The 17,787-nt window shown below is 40.8% G+C and overlaps 1 protein-coding gene across 1 annotated transcript in view; it reads left to right on the forward strand.

Moving 5' to 3' along the window:
- The first annotated feature begins 2,520 nt into the window (after nt 1-2,520).
- Nucleotides 2,521-17,787, forward strand: part of LOC124718959 — a 41,572-nt gene continuing 26,305 nt past the window's right edge. Inside the window, exons 1-3 of the mRNA XM_047244627.1 lie at nt 2,521-2,712; nt 5,516-5,688; nt 13,342-13,521. The gene's annotated coding sequence lies outside the window, so the exon portion shown is untranslated. The remainder of the gene's footprint in view (nt 2,713-5,515; nt 5,689-13,341; nt 13,522-17,787) is intronic.

Below are 17,787 nucleotides of genomic sequence, written 5' to 3' on the forward strand. Positions count from 1 at the left end.
CGCCGCAGATCTCTACCCATAGTATTGACATGTCACGTGTTCACTCAAACACAGGGAAACTTGTGGTGCTACTCTGACATCTGGTGATGATTCCGTGAACTTTTCAAATTGCTCTTGTATATTATTAATACATTCCAATGTGGGGGCTATACTGTCAATCACATTAACGTGACCACTTGTCCAAAGCCAGAATAATCACCCTTTGCAGCACGGACCACTGCAAGAAGCACAGTAAGAGTGTCAGTGAGGTTCGGAAAGGTATCAACAGGGATGTGAAGCCATGCCTACTCCAGTGCCATGGCAAGCTGCACTAGGTTGCTCACTGGAGGCTCCATGATGCGAACAGCCCGATCGAGGGGTCTGACAGATTCTGAATTGGGTTTAAATCCAGGGAGTTTGGTGCCAAGGGGAATACAGCAAACTCATCCTGGTGCTCTTTGAATTACACACGTACAATGTGAGCTGTGTGACATGTTGCATTTTCCTGCTGGTACATTCCATCATGCTGAGGGAAATACAAACTGCATGTAGGGCTGGACGTGGTCCCCAAGGATGGATTAATCGTTGTGTTGATCGATTGTGCCTCCCAGAAGGGCAAGGTCATCCAGGGAATGCCCTCTGTCCTGGACCCTTCTGACAATCTTTGCAAGCTGTTTGCTTTCAAACATTTCACACCGTACGGGCTAAGAGCCATCTGTCTGTTGGAGTACAAAAGGTCATTCATCTGAAAATGCCACCTCTCTCAATTCTGTGGATGTCAAGTTGCTGTATTGACATGCAAATTCCAGCCTTCGTTGCTGATCAACAGCAGTCAGAATGGGTACACAAACCCTCCCCGTACACATATCTGTGGCCATTGTTTGCCCCTGTCATCTATAGTCCGTAGAGCACCAGGTTTTGGGTAGTGCCATTTAGCCATGCACAGTTTATTTTAACCACAGTGGCACACAAACAGTTACAAACTTAGCCACTTCAAAAATGGCCTGATAGCCAGTGATTGTGTCCGTTTGAGCATTTGATAAACCACTCTGTTTCTGCAATGACTGCACTGTTTTCCGTGACATTCGACACACTTTATATGTCCTTTGCTGCTACTGCTGCCAACTGCTGTCTTTGAGTGGTTGTCGGATGTGGGTGTTGAACATAGGTGATAACATTAATGTGGCTGAACCATGTAAATGATAAAAATATTCCCAAATCCATCAGGCAGGGGAAATCAGAGGAACAACTGCACCAGGATTTTGCTATGTTCAGAAAGTTTAGCTTTGCAACTTGGGTTGCTGGGTGACAGTGACCTCAGTGGTGCACAGACTCGGTATCAGAAACGGAGGTCTGTCCATCACAGACACAGCTTCATGATACATCTAGTCTTCAGCTTTGTCTGTCTAAAACTGTTTTTTCAGTTAATGTGCTACTCTGCTCTGTGCTGGTTGTCAACCCAGCTGGTGCTGTAGGAACACTCCTCCCACAGGAGCAATAGCAGAATTTGTCTCTGTTAAAAGTTTGATTTTGCACGAGAGCTGAGACTAACAATATAGTTGGCTTCTCCACGGAGTTTGAGCTTAATGGCTTCAGTCTCATGCCCTGTCGCAAGAAGTAAGCATTATACAAAATTCTTCACAATAAACAATCGAGACCCCCACTTCGCCAGATATGCGCCATGTTGTTATCCTTCAATGTGCCTCAGTAACTATGTCAATAAATACAATATTATGAAAAGGATAGTTGCTACTCACCATATAGTGGAGATGCTGAGTTGCAGAAAGGCACAACAAAAAATGTAGTATATTTGAACAGAACATTTGCTTTGACTGAAAAAGAAGCAGCTGCGACATTCACAGTGAGAATGAACTCAGGATTTGCCAGATGAGTCTGAAACCTATTTGTAGGGAGCACCAACATCTATTGATGATGATGATGAAGTCCCATGCTTCTTTACAGAGCGTAGGGGAACGATGCGGGAGACCCGCACCGCCTTACTAGGCAAGGTCCTAATGGAGGTGGTTTGCCGTTGCCTTCCTCCAACCGTAATGGGGATGAATGATGACGATGAAGACGACACAACAACACCCAGTCATCTCGAGGCAGGAAAAATCCCTGACCCCGCCGGGAATTGAACCCGGGACCAACATCTATTATCCAGCAGTAAATCAGTCTGATGATTGTGGATGATGTGGCTGCATCTCTTTTATTCCCCACTATTACTGACTTACTTCCCTCAATGTAGTTGTCCATGATCCATCCGTCATTTTGCTGTACTGCTTCCGTTGATGAAAATTGATAATATGTATTTGTCAGAGCACACAGAAAACATGGATTAAACCAGTAATGGTGCTTCATCCCTCTCAAAATTTCCCATTCTTCTGTTTGGAAAGGTTTGTATAGTAGGGGAACTGTTTGATTGCAGGTACTGAAGAACTTGGTTGAGAAGTGCTCCAGACTATGCACACTGTGGATACCCAGTGAATTGCTGAAGTCGGAGAAATTTTCAGAGGCAGTGTGTCGTTTACAGCACCTGCGTGTGCTGGCTCTAGAGACACTCTCCCTAGAACACACACCTGTGCTGCGACCTTTGGGTGACGGATCCCCATGACTAACCGAGGTTGACTTCAGATGCACGATTGTCGGTATGGATGATCTGAGATACTTCCTGAATGCCAAGAGGAACACCCTTAAGTCCATATGCATAAAGTGGGCAATGGATAGAAAATGGTGAGTGTTATAACCATTTCTCATACGATTGTATAGCGTCTCGTGCATTTGACTTTCACTGGATTAATATGTTAGGCAGAAGCAAATTCTTGCCAAAATCTGTACATATGGCTTCCTTTTCCACACCATTTTGGGTTTCCTTCTTGGCTTTGTCCTTTCTCTCATGAAAAGTTCTAGCTTGCAATTTGTTAAAAATCTTTTACTTAAAGTTCTCAAATTATTCAGTTGAGACTCGATGACTCGTATTTCTGTTAGTTCAGTGCTTTTCCCCCCCATTTTCAGGCATTTCACTTTGCCTGTATATTCATCAGTGATACTACATGTATCTGTACAAAATCTCTCTCTATCTCTGTTTCATAAGATGACTTAATTGTTAGGTAAGCCTATTTGAATAAACTGAACTTTGGAATGATATCCAGCTCATCAGAGAGTATATTTTGGCTGTATCTTTTAACTCTTAATAGCTATGTCTTCCCAGAAAGGAGGCACTGTGATGCTTAACATATTTGGCACTCTGCTAGTACGTGACACAGGCACACACATATCCGCTGTATTCCATACAGATGCAGCAGTCCCATTTAGTGAAATGTGTTTTTGCGCATGCTACATAGCTGCTGGCTTTAGGATAGCTGTAGCAGTTCAAATTTTGCACACTAGATGCAGCGGAGCTCAATATAAAAGTGCACCTGTACTAAACACATTGTAGGAAAATCAGAAACTAGCTGTTGGAACTCTTATGGAGAAAAGAAAGGGCCAACGAACAAGTTATAAAAAAAAGGGAAGCTGAAAGTATATATAATCACACAAAGGCGGCGGGGGGTGGATCCTATTCCAGTGTTCAAATGGAAAAATAAACATGGTGTCTGTTGCCTCTTCACAAGACATCAGCAACCACCAAAGAGATTTCTGTATTTTTACAAGGAAGTCTTAAAAAAACAATAAAGCTAACACTGTCATAGATTATAACATGAAAAAGACTTGTGTAGAACATGTCAATCAACTTTACAGCTACAGCCCATTCGTGAGCACAACAACGAAGTGGTGGAAAAAACTTTTCTTTGGTGTTGTATTAATGTGTTCTGTGAATGGCTTTTTTCTCTACAAAGATGTCGCCTAGCAAAAGATATCTCTAGTGGAATTTTTTAAAGAAAATAATAAAATAAATAAAAAAAATAAAATAAAAAAAAGTTAGCATGGGCTTGGTAGCTGCAGGAGGGGACATTCTGCAATAAGATCTAACATCAAAATTCTGGTCACCATTTTCCAAAAACAAAAAGGTGCCACCCACTGGCAGCAAAGTAAACGCCATGTGCTGAAGCTTGCTGTGTCAAAGGACAGAAAGAGACTGGCAAGCAAGATAAGGAAAGAAAGCAGATGGTGGTGCAGAGGCTACAATATTGGACTTCATGTGCCACGGTGTTTTCAAGACTATTATTTGTAATTAAATTATTTATAAATTACAGATAATAATTTTTGTAATAAAATATGAAATAACTATGCTGTTGTGAAGTTAGTTGTTTGTTTTTGTTCCTACTTGAAGTCTTCGTGAGCAAATATAAAACTTTTTCCAGAGGGTAGATTTTTCTTGTTTTTGGCGACACTTAGTACACCAGTACTGGTGCCATCTTGTATGTAAGCAAGCATATTTCCTAATCTATAAATTATGTGGTTTCAAGTGATGCTATTTGTGTGCCTCTAAGATACTCCATTATTATGAAATTACTCTTCAGATTTGCTAGAAAATAGCCATTTCACTTACGCAGTCAGAGAGGAGAGATAGCACTGTTGAATGCATTAATTTCCAGGGCCTGTATCCATGTTTCCCTCTCTCACCAATATGGGCATTCCCAGTAACTGAAGCCTCACTGATCTCACTTTTTGGTGTACCAGGTATTGCCATAAATGCTTTCCGAAAAACAGCTTCTTTCACTCCATCCCGTATTTGTACTCAAACTCTGTACTGCATTGTTAAATATTGCTTTATATTAATTTTTCTTAAGCTTTTTACACTGTATTGAGAAAGACAGAGATGAGACCATGTAAATAAGCATTCTGCTAATCTACAGATTCCATTAAGTTTGGCACCTACTGGACTCAGCCTATTTTTCCCTATTTAATATTGACTGAGCTCTTCTTTCCCTGTGGGATATAGCTTCTTTTCAAAGCTCATTTACAGTGTGACTGGGCTGGTTTTCTTCCACTTACTACAGTATGTAATATTGAGTAATATTTCATATCATGTTGATTAATCAGGTTTCTACTGGTTATTCATGACTTTTCTGCATGCTATTTCAACTGCATGACTCACAGTCTTCTTCAGGTACTGTTAGAAACTGATTCCAGTGTGGAACGAGTCTGGTATTTATCCCTATGTTGTGTTAGGCGTACACTCTGCAGTCTGCACCGTGTCTGGCGCTCTGTCCGTGGTGTGTGCCGACCGATAGTAGCGGCTGTTCCCAACGCTGTTTTGTGGTTATTATCTGTTGTCAGTATAGCTTAATTAAGTTCTGAATGGCGTCCAAGCTGTGCAAGATGTTTTATCTTCCGATTGTTGTCATCTGAGTCCTCCTGTGAATTAGGACATTGTGTTATCATGGTGTGCTGTGTTAGGCATTCCGTCTGAAGTTCTGCATATGTCTGCTATATAGATACAGATGAAGATAGTGATTATCGTTGTTGTTGTTGTTGTTGTTGTTGTTGTTGTTGCTGCTGCTGTTGTTTATTTTTTGGAGGGGGGCGGGGTGCTTCTGATACGGGACAGGAGGAAAATATTTTCAGGAGACCCATTTCTGTATATATGCAGGTGTGTCCTGCCGTTGCTGACAGCTTGGAACGTCTGCAGCTTTACGATTTTGACATAGTCCGTTACAAATTGACAGAGGCATTCATTGCCCTGGGAAGCCTCAAGAAGTTGGAGGAACTTGATATGTCAATCCTTGATCCAGTACCACCTAGCACAGCTGCTCTGGCATTTAAGTAAGTTACTTGGTGAACACACACAATTTTTCATGAATGTATAGTCCATTGGGTATGTATTAGGTTCGTGCATAAGCTCACAGCGTTTTTGTTTCGCGTGTTAGTATTCTGGTTGCTATGGGTTTATTTATCGATTGTCATTTTTTATTTGTAATTCACTGTTGATATTTGAGTTTACAAATTGTCATTTTGTAACGTGAGGATAGTGTGGAGCTGTGGACACTAGAAAATGGAGTGCCAAGTGGAGAAATAGGAACATTTCAGGACATGTTATTCTATTTTAGTTCAATAGAGGAGTGACAGCAGCAGAGGCTACCAGAAACATTTTTGTCATGTGCAGGATAATGCCACTGGACAGAGCACAGCAAGAAAATGGTTTAAGGAGGATCGTTTTGACTTTAGTGATTTTCCACGGTCAAGGAGACCTTCAGGGTTTGATGAAGATCATTTAAACGCATTAATACACACTGATCCACATCTGTGTACTTGAGAACTGGCAGATGTGATGAACTGTGATCATTCTTCCATGGCATGACATTTGCATGCAATGGGAAGGTTCAAAAATCGTGTTATGCTACCGCAAGCTCTAAGCCAGAATCACAGAAATCAGCGGGTGCGGGTGGCCATATGTGTATCTCTTGTTGGTCATCATCAATTGGCTCGTAAACAGCACAGACCATTCCCATCCTGTAGCATTACTGGTGGTAAGAAATGGTGTCTTTAGGCTGACATAAGGAGAAGAAAGTAATGGTTTAGCCCAAACAATGTTGCAACTCAGTGTATGAAGGCATCCACAAAAGATAATGTTAAGTAACTGGTGGTACAGCGACGGTGTGGTGTGCTATGAATTGCTTCCCCGAGGTGTAACCATCACTGCCGACATTTATTGTCAATAACTGAGATGCCTTTCAGACACAATCCAGGAACAATGACCAGGAAGACTGCACGAAGTCATGCCATTCCACGATAATGCTCACCAGAGTTCTGCTAGACTGATCAAAAAACATTTTACAGGAGGTGATTTGGAAAGCCATTCCACACCCACCCTATTCACCTGATATTGTGCCCTCAGATTTTCAACTTTTCTACTATCTGTCGAACAACATTCAAGGAATGTCCTTTCTGGATGAAAATGCACTCCAAATGTGGCTCAATGACTTCTTTGCCTCAAAACCACGTGATTTCTACTGTTGTAGAATTCAAAAGTTACCCGGAATTGGCAGACTGTTCAAAATAGTGAAGGAGAAGATTATTCATGACTAAAATCTCTTGTTATGTTTATTGATTATGTTTATGAAATGTATGGAAAAACTCTATGAACTTGTGCACCAATCCAATAGTTTATTAAAATTCTTGGGGTTCCACCTAATTAAAGTGCTCCAAATGCCACACACTTCCAGCTGATTTTCCTCAGCCACCGACAAGTAGTAGCTACTGACTTCTACAGCGTCACTACTGTAGAGCTGTGCTGTGTCTTGTCTCCACTTTGTTTTGGCAGTACCTTCACTCGACACCTGCTTTGCTGGCTGGGGTCAGTACTATACTAGAATGAGAGCCGGCATTGGTGTTACGTGTTTTAATTTATGTAGTTTCCGTTAAGACTTGATTCCAGTAGCTACTTAATACTCTAACAACAATGTAGGAAAAGATATGATTAAAAGACACTCGCATATAACTTTCAGCCACAGCGTTCGTCAGTACGTACAGGCACATGCGTGTGTCCGCCTACGCGCGCCCGCCTACACACACACACACACACACACACACACACACACACACACACACACACACAACTGACCACTCCAGCATCTCGGGCCAGAATGTAACGTCACTTGGGATGCAAACAGCAATCTGGAGGGGAAGAGGAAGGGGAAGGGATAGTAGTGTACTAGTGGGAGAGAGATGAATGCTGTCTCGAGGAGTGTGCAGAGACTAGACTGCCAACAAGAGCAGCATCAGGTGGCAGTTGTCAGCATGCCACGTAGACATCTGGGTATTTCTGCACTGCTGATGAGAACATGCCAACACATCTGCCCATCTTTCTCCACTCCTCTCCTGTTTTGTCCATCTCTTTGCCACTCCCAATCCCACCCCCTTGCCACAAGGATCATATCTCTGGAGAAAACCCAGGTGCAAAACCTGCCCATTTCACCCATCTGTCACATCTTATTCCAGTCCTGTCACAGGTTTATCCCACCCCATCAGGGGGCAGGCCACCTGTGAAAGCAGCCATGTCATTTGCCAGTCTGCTGCAATCATTTCACTGCTTTTTATATTGGTATAACTACCAACCAGCTGTCCACCAGGATGAACAGCCACCATAAAACTGTGGCCTCGAACAAAGTAGACCACACTGTGACAAAACATGCAGCTGAACATAACACACTTTATTTCAATGGTTGCTTCACTATGAGCCATCTGGATCCTTCCGTCCCTCAGCAGCTTTTCTGAATTGTACAAAAGGGAGTTATCTTTACAATACGTTCTCCACTCCTATAATTATCCCGCCCTCAACCTATGACAACATACTTCTCCACACCCTTCATCCAACAGTTTCAACCCCCTCTGTCCTGTAATCTCCTCCACATTCTCTTCTTCTCCCATGAATGGGCATAATTTACCTCCAATATGACATGTAAGGGAATTACAGACAAAGTTTAATGATTGTAAATCATTCTCTGGAGATGTGTCAAGTAAGTGAATTAATAAGGGAAAGGACCTTCTGTGGTTTAGTAATCAAATTTAGAAAGTTCAGAGATGGCTGCACTCTTGGTTCAAAAAAGAATGCCAAAATGTTGAGAGGCCGAAGTTGGTAGAAACTTGTGCATCCATAAGATCAATGTGCGAAGCGTAGAACTACTCCCATCATCATACTGCACCAAATATCTAGCCAAGAAAACAAGACAATTCTGGTCATGAGTAAAATCACTAAGCAGGTCTGAGGCTTCTACCCAGTCACTTCTCAGTAGTCAGGACTGGCAATAGAAGAAAGCAAAAGGTTTAAATTTTATGTTTAAAAAATCATTCACAAAGGAGGATTGTATAAACATACCTTCATTTGAGGGTTGTACAGCCTTCCACACAGAGGATGTAGAAATAGAACATCCGTGGTGTGGAGCAGAAATGGAAATAGTTGAAAATAAATAAGTCACTAGATCTGGGTGATATCTGTGCTCAGTTTTACAGTGAGTACTCAATGGCATTTACTCCTTACTTAACTTGCGTTTATCGTGACTCTCTCTCCCAGCCCTAAATCCCATGCAGCTGGAAAAAAGTGTGGGTGACTCATTTACACAAAACAGACCTGCAAAATTACACACCAATATCCTTAACATCAGTGTACTGCAGAATTCTTGAACATATTCTGAGTTCAAATATAATGAATTTCCTTGAGACATAAAAGTTCTGTCCACAAATTGACACAAACTTAGAAAACGTTGCTCATGCAAAACTCGGCTTGCCCTTTCCTCACATGATGTCCTGTGAAACATGGACTGAGGATAACAGGCAGATGACATATTCCTAGATTTCCAGAAGGTGTTTCACACAGTGCCACACTGCAGACTGTTGACAAAGGTCTGAGTATACAGTTTAGTTTCCCAGATATGAGAGTGGCTCAGACTTTTTAAGTAACAGAATGCAGTACATTGTCCTTGATGGCAAGTGTTCATCAGAGATGATGGTTTTGTGAGGAGTGCTCAAGGGAAGTCCGATAGGACTGCTCGTATTCTCTATACACAGAAATGATCTGAAGGATTGGGTTAGCAGCAAATTTCAGCTATTTACTGATGATGCTTTGTGTATGGGAAGGTGTCATCATTGAGTAACTTCAGGAGTATAAGAGATATCTTGGACAGGACTTCTAGTTGGTGTGATGAATGTCAGAATCATGAAGATAAGATGCAAGAAATTAAGGTTTGTATGGAGGCTGTTGGACAGTCATTTTTTTCCCTCGCGTTATGTGTTTAGAACAGGAAAGAAAATGAGTGGTACTGGTACAGGATATCCTCCGCAATGCACCGTACGGTGACTTGTGGAGTATGGATGTAAGTGAAGGTATTTGGTACACGAGATAATGACAGTGGTGCTCACGTGTCAGCAGCTGAAATGATGATATGGTATGTTTGTGTTTCGTCAACACTCTGAGCGCAGTCGTACCTGCTGAGCTACTGTTGAACATTGTGGTTAAAAGCCAAGTTAAAATGTTGCATGTATTGTGTATAATCTCTTCAGCAGCGTCACAATATATTGTGATTACTAGTACACTTGGATTCAAATGGTATCTTAATTTGCAGAAAATATTACCTCTCTTGATAAAGTTATGATTGATAGCATATAAAAGCACTGTACTCAGAATGATTATTATTGAAATATACTAAGTGAAATGTTATCTTAGCGGAATTTTTGTTGTTCGATGAATAATGCATGTAACTACACGACTAGCGGAATGGAGTTAACCGGGTGATTCTCATTAATGTTTAAAAAAATCTCTCAAGTGACGTAGGTGTCGCTGAGACAAGTAATTTAATGTAAGAAACATGAGGCCGTTAACATCGGGAAACATCCCAAAGGTGTGATGTTACGAGATGATGTACCTCACCTCACGTGCAGCAGTTAAACCCATCAGTCTGTCACACCAGATCAAACCAACTAATGTCAAGTATTCACTTCAGTGTGGCTGTGGGCCTATGTGCACATATTTAGTGCATGGGGCTCAGGTTTCAAGTCTTGCTTCTGGCAGGCAATATTTTTTTACTGCATTTGACAATTATGCATTTATATTGAGGTACAATTTACTATTTTATGTATCGATCTCGCAGTCTTTGCTGGTACAAAAAAGCCTACCGTATTGCATCACAAGTAAATGAGTATAAGCTTCTGAATTGCATTGTACCAGTGCATGACTTAGGTTTTCTTTATTAACTGATGTCTGTAAACAGAAAAAGAAGGAAGAAAAGGAAAGAGACACAAAATAAGAATAGGTATTCTTGGTAGCAGTAAGGGCAATAATTTTGTAAATTCTACTTTTACAACAGACCATATTTACAAAAGGTGTTAGAAATTTGCACCGTTTGCTCGAATTCAAGTATTGCATCAGTCCATCATCCCTTCATGCCCAAGCCCAACCATTGCATGTGTGTTGAGGTACGTCATATGGGGATGTCACATGTTCAACAGTTTTCATCAACTTTCAAGATACTTCCCAACATTTGCAGCCCCACATGTCTTATATTAAATTACTTGTCTTAGTCATCTACGTCACTTAAGGAGTTTTTGACCATTAATAAGAATTACCCCGTGTAAACAAAATGTCATAACATTCAGAGACTACAGAGGTACAATTTTAGGCCAAATGACTAAGCTGGAGGAAAAAAAAATTAACATGATATATATATTTTTTTTGCATGAGAATAAACTTTGAACAAAGCCCAGTTTCATTACAGTCTGTAGCTTTGTGTATAATCAGTTGTAAATCTCAATATTTCGTACTACATCAGTGTAAATAGGGTACATGACAAAACTATCTACCAGGAGTTGTCTTCATAAACAAAAAAAGTTAATTTTCCTTTACATATTGGTTTGGGGGGGGGGGGGGGTACTTGTGCCCTGGAAAACAGCTTTCATCCATAGTGCAGAGGGTTTCTCTGCCTTCTCTGCTCCTACAATGAATACCTTCTATCGTACTGAGTAGACTTACAAACAAAGAAATAAGAAAATGAGTGGGTCTTTGTAAAACACAAAGAGAGAGATGTTATGCTTTTGGTTGACTTTTCCATATTCACATTTCTTTAAAAAAAGTTTATGTAGTGAGGAGGAGGAGGAGGAGGAGGAGGGGGGGCGGGGGGGGGGGAGAGAAAAGAAAGAAAGCTTGTGCATGCACCGAGGACAGAGATTCGTCAAATTTCATAGGCACGTATGCTGAGAGCTTTTCCTTGTTAACAGTAAAATTTGTTTAATTTAAAACAATAATATATATTTTTTTATGGCAGCTTTATTTTTCTTGCCATAGAGTAAAAAATATTGAGGGAAGAAAAACTCCAAATCATGCTTATGGCACTAGAGTGTGATGTGAATTTACATCTCTCACAAGTTGGCCACAGTTAGCTAGCATGATAGGGGACATTGAAAGGAGCAGAAATTCCTCAATAACTGTTGGTCTGAAATGCACTGTTCTAGAGATGTGTCAAAAAAAGAAAGAAAGGAAGGTTAGTCAGTGAAGTGTGAGCAACTCAGCTAACTTCCTGTTATGTTGAAGAGTTCAGTTACTGTTTAAATTACATGGAGATGTCGATTTCAGCTGAGCAGTCAAACCTAGCAAACTTAAATTCCTTTCCGCAGCTAGCTACATCAGACATGATTGTTCTGTGATGTTTAGTGGGGGTAATACTAACAATTAAATTGACTGTCCGTAACATCTTCAACTTTTGTAGTCCTGTCTTCCTCAGTTGCGTGTACTATTATGGTATATTGATAATTTTTACTTATGGACCGTCTGACAGCAACTGAATAAAACACAGTTTTAGTGCCATGCGCGTTTCTGGGGCAACAGAAACCAAAACATTGCATTGAAACAAGCATTCAATTCATAGTGCTGTGGAATGTGGGGAAAAAAATGCAAATTGGCATTCATAAGAAGAAGAAGAAGAAGAACAACAACAACAACACCAAAAATACAACAGGAGCGTAATATGTAGGAAATTGTCCATGCAACCTGCCACTGATGATGCCTTGCAGAAAATAAAGGCGAAACGCGTATGGCACTAAAATTGTGTTTTATTCAGTTGCTGTCAGACAGTCCATAAGTAAAAATTATCAATATACCTTGACTGTGAGTAGTATTGTAATGTAAATGTTAAAATAATAATCTGTACTGCAGAAATAGCGTGAAACTAAGATAGTGGACATGTAAGGTAAAACATTGTTAATAATGAAACATGAAGACCGCGTTTTAAGTCTTGCTAATGTAGAGAGAGTGTGAATGAACTTCTGTCCTCAGAAGCACAGTAACAGCCATTTTGAACAAAACCACACTGCTAGACACATCCAAATCCATTCTCTTACTGGACAAACTTCTATATTCTCATTGATGATTGGCTGTCATGTTACAGCTGTAGTTCCACAATGCTGTGTTTCTTATCTGTGGTTATCTGGAAAATTTTGCTTAGTCTGATATGCCTGCCTTGCTTTGACTTCATCTTCTTGTTTTTGTTTGGTCTTTGTATTTAATACCCTGTATAATAATAACATTCCTGTCTAGGTGTTCACAATTGTTGGGGCAGTATAGCATATCTAAAACCTATCAAAATTAAATCTTTGATATTTGGGGCCTATTGTGCTTACAGATACCATTAATATTTAAGTGTTTTAATAATTATACACAGTCCAAATCAGATAGTGTATTGTGACATGTGACAGGTAAAAACATGTAGTGTTCTGACCTAAATTGTTTCACAAGAGTTACTTTAAAATCGTTTCACAAGAGTTACTTTGGAGTGGCATGCAAGTAGCGTGCTGTCGGTGTCGGAATTGGTGGGCAGGATGTGCTGTCATCAGCTTGTTAGCGTATTGTCAGATGGCTCTTTCTAATATTTCCCGTTATGTGAACAAAATAATCTGCTACATCGCAAACTGTATACTGATTGTGTTTTGAAGATTTGGTGGACTGCCGAATCTGAGACTGCTGGATCTACGACAAGGGTACAGCCTGGACGATGATATGATAATCGCCGTGAGCACTGGGTGCCCCGCTTTGCAGCAACTCATTCTCAGAGAAGCTGAGCAACTGTCCGATGCGGCTTTCTCTCAGATCTACCGCCTGGAACATCTTGAAATGTAAGTAATGTTGCTGACGTTGCACTGCAGTGATTGTGAAGTCATTATAGCAACTATGGTTACAAAAGTGAATAAATCAGTTAAGAATGCTAGGGGAGAGTTTCTGCCAGAAAGAGCAGATAAGCAGTTGTCAGCATCTCATTTATCAGTTCATCACTTAGTTCCAGTAAGGTGGATGTAGAGGAATTACGGGCAAAGTTTAAACAGAATGTAAATCGTGGTCTGGTGAGTTATGTGCCTAGTAAGTAGATAAAGGATGGGAAAGACCCACCCTGGTTTAATAATGATATTTGGCAAATGCTGAGGAAGCAGAGATTGTTGCACTATCGGTTAAAAAGAGAATGCACAAATGACAACAAACAAAGGTCAGTAGAGATTCGTGCCTCTGTGAAAAGATTTATGCTTGAAGCATACAACTACCACCATCATAACTTAGCAAAAGATCTGGCAGAGAATCCAAGAAAATTCTGGTTTTTATGTATAATTGCTAAGTAGGCCTAGGGCTTCCATCCAATCACTTGTTGACCAGTCTGATGTGGCAGTTGAAAATAGCAAAATGAAAGCCAAAGTTTTAAATTTCATGCTGAAAAAATCAGTTACACAGGGAAATCCTACAAACATACCATCATTTTTCCATCAGACAGACTCCTGTGTGGATGACACAGTAATAAATGATCCCTGGTGTAGAGAAACAATTGAAAGATTTGAAAGTACCAGATCTGGATGGAATCCCAATTCGGTTTTACAAGGAGTTCTCTACAGCATTGGCTCCATACCTAGCTTATATTTATCATGAAAATCTCACTCAGTGCAAATTCCCAGGGGACTGAAGAAAATCGTAGGTGACTGCCATATATCAGAAGGGCAAAAGATCAGATCAACATAATTATAGACCAATATCCCTAACATTGGTTTGCTGGGGAATCCTTGGAACACATTCTGATTTCAAATATAATAAATTTTTTTGAGACTGAGATCGTAGGTACACAAATCAGCATGGTTTCAGAAAGCATCTCTCATGTGAAACTCAGCTTGCCCTTTTCTCAAATGATATACTGCGAACTATGGATGAAGAGCAACAGGCAGATTCTGGAAAGCATTTGACATGGTGCCCCATTGCACACTGTTAAAGAAGGTATGAACATATGGAATAAGTTCATAGATATGCGAGTGGTTTGAAGACTTCTTAAGTTATAGAACCCAGTATGTTGTCCTTGACAACGAGTGTTCATCAGAAACAAGGGTATTGTCAGGAGAATTCTAGGAAAGTGCAATTCATTTGTAAAGGAGATTGCATATAGTATGCTAGTGTGACCTATTCTTATGCTAGTGTGACCAATTCTTAAGTGCTGCTCGAGTGTGTGGAGTACAGGAAGACACTGAAGCAGTTAACAGGCAGCCTGCTAGATTTGTTACCGGTAGGTTTGAACAACATGCAAGTGTTACGGACATGTCGGGAACTTCCCAGGAGGGAAGGTGACATTCTTTTTGAGGAACACTATTTAGAAAATTTAGAGAACTGGCATTTCAATCTGACTGCAGAACGATTCTACTGCCTCCAACATACATTGTGCATGAGGACCACAAAGATAAGATATGAGAAATCAGGACTTGTATGGAGGCGTATAAACAGTTGTGTTCCCTCGGTCTGTGTGTGAGCGGAACAGGATGGGATATGACTAGTAATGGTACGGAGTACCATTTGTCACAAGCCATACAGTGGTTTGTGGAGTATCTGTTGTGTCTAGAGAAGACAGCCTAGACACAATGAGAGGAAGCCGAAAGGCACGTGCTAAGCTAAAGCAGGAAATAGGTCTGTAACAGGATACGTAATGAATGCTATAAAGAAAAGTACGTAGCTTCTGTAATACTTAACTTTAATCCATCCTTGGTACATCGCTATTGACGATATAAGTGAGACTCCATAGATACATGCAATGTTACTAATGGCGCCTTGCTAGGTCGTAGCCATTGACTTAGCTGAAGGCTATTCTAACTATTGGCTCGGCTAATGAGCAATGCTTCGTCCGTGTAGTCGCTAGCAAAGTCGTCCGTACAACTGGGGCGAGTGCTAGTCCGTATCTCGAGACCTGCCTTGTGGTGGCGCTCGGTCTGCGATCACACAGTGGCGACACGCGGGTCCGACATGTACTAATGGACCGCGGCCGATTTAAAGCTACCACCTAGCAAGTGTGGTGTCTGGCGGTGACACCACAGTATGTATGTAGATGTAGTGAAAATACAGTAAGTAAATACAGTAATTGGATGAAAAACCAAACCCTAACTGGTGAAGCAGCTGACGATCATGTCTGAATTATTTGTAAATGTGGAGGCTGAAATAGGATTGAGATTCATTAAGTCATGGCATTAACTGGAAATGCACTGCTGACCATTAAAATTGCAAATCATAGTAAAAGGCAATAAAAGATAACTATTAGCCTATGGCTACCTTTTCTTTTTTTATTAATAAAAAAGACAGTTTTGTTTAAGTGTGGTGCATCAAGTCACATAACCCATCTTAACATTAAACATATTTTATGGGACCTCAGGCCATAATATGAAATTACTGCCAGAAATTCAAGCCACTGACACACAACTTTTGTCATCAACAAACATCCACAGACAACCTTGCAAGATAAGCATCAATCATCTTTTAAGTAATACCTTACATTAGAGTTTATAAAATGTATAAATAGCAATCTAAAAATTATACACTGGTATACATCAAAACTTCTAATCATTGACAAATAGTTCCCATACCATTAAAGAAATACAAAGCAGAATAAAATTCTTTCTAGAAATTTAACCCAAACAATTAGAGTGGCACCAATACAGAACTGCAGTCAGAAAATGTACTGTTTTGTCAACTGGACAATAGTGGTCAAATCCGCTCCAAGCTGCTTGCCATTGCAAACAATCCCATGCTAGCACAGGAACCAATGCACAGACTATAACCAGGCTTCTACAACAAATAGAGAAGTGGAATTAGCTAACTGAAATGACAAACACTTCTATATGTGCACTTATCATTGGGTGCAATGTGCCCAATGGACGATAATGAAGGGGACTAGAACAGTCTTATAACTATTTTTACAAATTTAAACTTGGCAGTTAAATATGTCCACACTGACAAAACAGCATTTTTTTCAGTTTCAATATTATAAAAAGGATAGCTGCTACTCACCCCTTCCCTGTTCCCAATCCAGCACTACACAGCCATCCCTCTATTCCACCAATGTTCCCTCAGTCTTCTTACTTCTCGTTTACTACTATGCACACTCCCCCCCTCCCCACCAACTCCCCCAAACCCCACCCCCCTCCCCACCATGTAACCTCCTAGCTGCCCAACCCTCCCTCCACCTCATCCCTGTATGCTCCCACAAGTGGCACCTTACCATCCCCTACTTCTCGAAGACCTTGTTGGCTGAGAGCTCATTTTCCGACAGTCTTTTTGTTGTGCCTATCTGCGACTCAGCATCTCTGTTATATGGTTAGTAGCAACTATCCTTTTTATAATATTATTTTCTTTCTCAATTTCAAAACTTGGGAAAAAAATCCTCTTGACCACATGAACTGACCAGAAGGTGTGAGTAGCATTGTCAATTAGAACCTTGGAATGCCCAAGAGGACACATTCAAAAGTCAACAGGTGCAACTAAGGTACGTATAACATTTATAATGAGCTGCAACCCCAGTACAGTCCCCCACAGTTCTGTGTTCCAGCTCACCATATTAATTGTTGTCCAAAGCTGCTACAGAATGTCCCATACCTCATAAGGACATCTGCACACACCATCTCGTCAAAACGAGGTGTCTCATCTGGCACGCAGTGCTCACTTTGTGGCCATATGTCGCACTTACTCCCCACTACCACAGAAATATTGCCAGCACCACAGTCTGCCACACCACCTCTCCCCTCATTTGGCAACCTCTGCACACTCTGTAGTGTGATGCTTAAGAAAAACCCCAGCCATGGGGCATGTCCACAAGTTATCTACAAGTGATGTTGCTGGAATCAATCGTGGTCAAGCAGAATCGATTGGGGCACAGCAGATCCGAGCATCACCATCTTGGATGGTTACTAGCTTATCTTAGGCTGCGTTTACACTGGCTTTAAAAACATGTTTCTGTTCATAGCATTGTTTGCAATTCGTCTCACAGCATGGGGGCCACATTGTTCAGTCGTCTCGCAGCATGGGGGCCACATTGTTCAGTGTTCACGTCACTGTCTACACTAGTGACAAACATTTCTACATATGTACTCACA

The sequence above is a fragment of the Schistocerca piceifrons genome, chromosome 10 (assembly GCF_021461385.2).
Source record: "Schistocerca piceifrons isolate TAMUIC-IGC-003096 chromosome 10, iqSchPice1.1, whole genome shotgun sequence".
NCBI lineage: Eukaryota > Metazoa > Arthropoda > Insecta > Orthoptera > Acrididae > Schistocerca > Schistocerca piceifrons.